Genomic DNA, 4544 nt, shown 5'->3' with positions numbered 1-4544 from the left:
GGAGGAGGGAGGAGGGAGGGGGAAGGGCAGGAGCGGAGCGAAGGGGGGGAGGGGGAGGAGCCCACCCACCTCGCACCACCAGGGGCGGAAAGAGCCCCCCAGGGGGGCCGGCCACGCGATCCCCCACAGAGCCAGGGAGCAGGCCTGGATTCAAGGGGAAGAAGGTGCACCTAACACATGCTTAAGACCTTGAGATCTGATGAACCGCTGTGGTATATTGTGGTGAGAGAGATAGAGGGATTAGGGGTTACATCATTAACAGAAACACGTTACATATTACACAACAGTCTTTCTTGAGTTCTAATATTTATATGTACAGGTGGCATATGCTCACAGGCTGAGTGGCACTATACAGACACGTTTAGTGAGTGAATAAATGGTGACCATTTTTCTGTAAAGTATGTTAATTGGTTTCTGTGGCCAGCAGATATTTTCTCCAGCGAAATATGTTCTACAAGGAGATTCAGCCAATGGTTGATGTTGAGGGTCTGTTTATCTTTCCAATTGACCAGGATTGTTTTCTTGGCGATGGCGAGAGCTACAAGAAGAGAGTTGCAGTGGCTGTTTGGGAGGTCAATTGTCATCAGGTCACCAATTAAGCACAGGTTGGGAGATAATGGGATCCTGCAGTCCAAAATGGAGGAGAGTTTTTGAGTGACTGTTGACCAGAAGTGCTGGACGGGTGAACATAACCAGAGTGCATGAAAGTAGGTGTCTGCAGTGTTCTGAGTACACTGAGTGCATGTGTCAGATTGACTAAAGCCCATTCTATTCATCTTTTGTTGGGTGATGTGTGTTCTGTGGAGTACTTTAAATTGGATAAGTTGTATATTAGTGTGTCTTGTCATCTTAAATGTATTTTTGCATATCTGAGTCCAGAAGTCAGGGTCCGGTGATACACCCAGCTCTTTTTCCCATTTTAAAATTGGTAAATGTATAGAACTGGTCTTTGACAGTAATTTATAAATCTTAGAAAGGTTCTTCTTATTACTCGGAGAAAGCTTTGTAATATGTTTGGCAAATTCTGGTAGCTGCAAAGTGTCCTGAGGCGCTGGAATTCTCCTCTTGATTGTTTTTATCAATTGTAAATATTGTAGAAAATTGCCATTTCTTATTTCAAAAGTTTGAAATAAGTTTGTGTATGTCATAAGTATATTGTCTTGGAAAAGGTGATGGAGATGAGTTACTCCCTTCATCTCCCATGTGCTAAAATGGAGAGGTCTTTTGTTAATTTCAAAATCCGGGTTGTGCCAAATTGGAGAGAGCAAGCAAGGTTCTATCGGAGAGTTTGTGATTTCTAGTGTTTTCCACCAGGCTGATAAGGTGGAAGCAATCATTGGGTTCTTAAAACAGCTATGACGTCTGAGTGTAGTGGTGATAAACGGGAGGTCAGAGAGTTTTATATTGTTGCAGTCCGCCTGTTCTAGTTCGAGCCAGGAGTTGTAGTCTTCGTTAGGATATAACCATTTCAATAGGTATTGTAGCTGGTTAGCTAAATAGTAATGTTTAAAGTTAGGAGCGTCCAATCCCCCTTCCAATTTGTTTTTCTGAAGGGTGCTTAGGCTAATTTTTGCTGTTTTGTTCTTTGAGTAGAATTTTATAATTGCAGAATCTAATGACAGGAACCATTTCGATGTGGGTGTGAATGGAATCATGGAAAAAAAAGTTAATTTGGGGTAGAATTTTCATTTTAACTGGGGCTATTTGTCCCAGGAGGGAGATGGGAAGATTATTCCAGCGCTTCAGGTCACCACAGATCTTATCTAGCAGCGGGCTAAAGTTCAGGTGGACCAGGTCTGATAGTTTGGGTGAAATATTTATGCCAAGATATCTAATAATAACTAATGCACTTAACAACAGCACGTGGCACTTTAGTTAACAATATATGCACTTTATTAGCAGGATTTGCGCAGACCATTATACACATTGCACATTTGAATCAGTCATTTTATGGCTTTATTTATTTATTCATTCAATTTTTCGGGCCAGTATGTATTGAACATTTCACACCTTGACTGATTCTGTCTTCTGGCAGGTGCTGCAATGAGTACTGATAATGTGGCGCATACAGTATGTGTTCATATTTGACAAGCAAAACTTTAATTAGTGCAGTGAGTTTTGTGCAATAAGATTAGCATGCTATATCGTGTATTTCATAGTCTATTGTTTAAGTTGTTGTATAAACACTTATCTGTTCTGTCCTGTGTCCGCTCCAGGGCGTTTGTCTAAAAGAGTTCCCCACGGGTACAGACACTGATATAAATGTTCCAGGAGGGACCAAGTGACAGTATGGGAGAGGGGGGTGTTGGTAATTAGTGTGCATTTATAGTAATTGTTGTTAGGATTATGTGTGTATTTGGGGGTTAAGTAGCTGTAGGTAGGTTACGTTAAATATTATGTGTTGATTATATTAGTTAAATATGTATATTCATGACATACACGTTGGAGTACCTGTTCATAGAAGGAGCCAAGGTAGTGGATCAGTGACACAGTATAAAAGGTGCCAGTTTCCATCAGTCTGTGTTGCTGGTCACATCTCCATCCTGTAATATCCAGCCGCTAAATGGTCATTCTAACAATAGTGATATTTCATCACTTTATTCTACGTCTTGTTTAAAACGAGTGTGCACAGCAAGAGTGAGAAACTGAGGCTTTTTTCAACTCCAGGATTTCGTCTTCAACTTTAAACTCTTAACTTTCAAACATCAAAGGGTGTGTTTTTAAAATCTAATAATTAATTTATGAGGGAGGGAGGGCCAGGAAAAGTATTTGAAGCTTTGGGGAGGGTCAAAATAATAATACTTTACTTTACTGTACTTTAGAAAAAAAAGAGCCAGGGCCCTAAGGAAACCAATGTTCCTGTTTATATTGTAACATGAATCTCTGGAGGCCATGTTGAGTCCCTTTTTTGGGGCTTTCCTCGCATGGTTCAGCTCCATCAACTGTCTCCAGAGAAAAATGTCTGAAAATGTCGTTTTCTATCATTTTACAATGTGGAAAAATTCCCAATTCCCAGTAATGGATTGGTAAAGTTTAATTTTTTAATTGTTTAATGTACTAAAATTAAGGAATACAGAATTCTTAAAATGCAACACTGTACGTTTATGAATTCCCAGCATGATATTTTTGGTACTGTTTGTTTAGCTTTATATACTGTTCAAATGCATAAAAATTATCAAAATTGTTTTTTTTTTATATCTGTACAGATTAAGCTAGATAATTAAATAATGTTAGTTGCATTAAAAGTCAGGCTCCTACACCATATAGTTTACTATAACGATAAATGTTGTGAGTCCTCTCTGCAGAACATATTCTATGCTTATATTTTACACACATTTTTCTACCATTTCCGTATGAATACAATATTATTCTATGACTCTTCAAAGAAAAAGAGGGTAAAATTAGTACTCCCTGTTTACGAAAGTGAGGATGGATTAGAATTTAGTGGTGAGAAAGACACCAAGCTGCTAACAACCCAGCAGCGACACCACACATAGTGGCAACGTACAATATGTCCCCAATAAATCGATATGTTGGCTGTTTTTTTGTGGAGGTATGCAAGAGAAAAAAAAGTTTTCTTCACTTCACAAATTCAAGGTTAAGATAGCATCACTAACTCATTCACAGATGGTCATTTGGTGGGTGAAGGAGTCTTTTGACTAGGGTTTTGAATGGAGTACTTTTACTTACTTTACTTTTATATTGTTGTAGGCTATTGGTACTTTTTCTTAAATAAAAGATCTTAGTAATTCTTGTGTAATTAATTGTTCACTAATGTATATCCAACCATAGCTTTTAAGTCTCTGCATCCAACATGTTCCCACTCCAAACTCATCAAATATGGCAGCTTGGTCAATGGCCCTACGCTTCAAAGTATCTTGCAATAGATACCCCTCTAGCATCATTTTTGAATGTGTCTGTTTTCACTTGTTAGATGCAGACAGTGTCTTTCCAAAATTTAGAACAACTTCCATGTTTAGAGGAAACATAAGTTGTTAGGTTTAGCTAACCGACCATAGTTCGGGTTAACGTTGACTTGTGTTTTCACATGAGAAATGAACAGCGGTCTCCTCAGTATAAGTCCTGTGTTTGTTTGATTCATCCATTCACCCCGACCTCCTCTCTAAACACACTTTCTTGGTCTTTATACTAAGTCTGCCTCGATATCTGCCCACCTGGGAAAGAGAACAGGTTGCTGCATCAGTAGTGACATCGGCAGTAGGTCTGTCAAGTCTCAAAAATACAAATGATAATTCAAGTTTAATTAATTAATAGATTATTCCTAATGAGTAAATCATATAAAAATGCATAATAATCCAAATGGCACTGAATAAAGTTTTCACTTAAATAAATCTGAGAGAATAGTACTACACATAAACAAAGGAAACATTAAAAGGTAATGTAGTTCAGCAACATGGATATCAATTGAAAACTTGGATAAAATGACTGTAATGTGTAACAAAATATAGACAAGCGCAATCAACAATTGCCTGTATCATATCATGTGATTGAGGCACTGGCACATAGTGACTTAAGAAACTCCA

The sequence above is a fragment of the Epinephelus lanceolatus genome, chromosome 7, assembly GCF_041903045.1.
Source record: "Epinephelus lanceolatus isolate andai-2023 chromosome 7, ASM4190304v1, whole genome shotgun sequence".
Lineage (NCBI taxonomy): Eukaryota > Metazoa > Chordata > Actinopteri > Perciformes > Serranidae > Epinephelus > Epinephelus lanceolatus.
The sequence above is the reverse complement of the archived record's forward strand: the minus strand, read 5'-3'. Positions refer to the sequence as shown.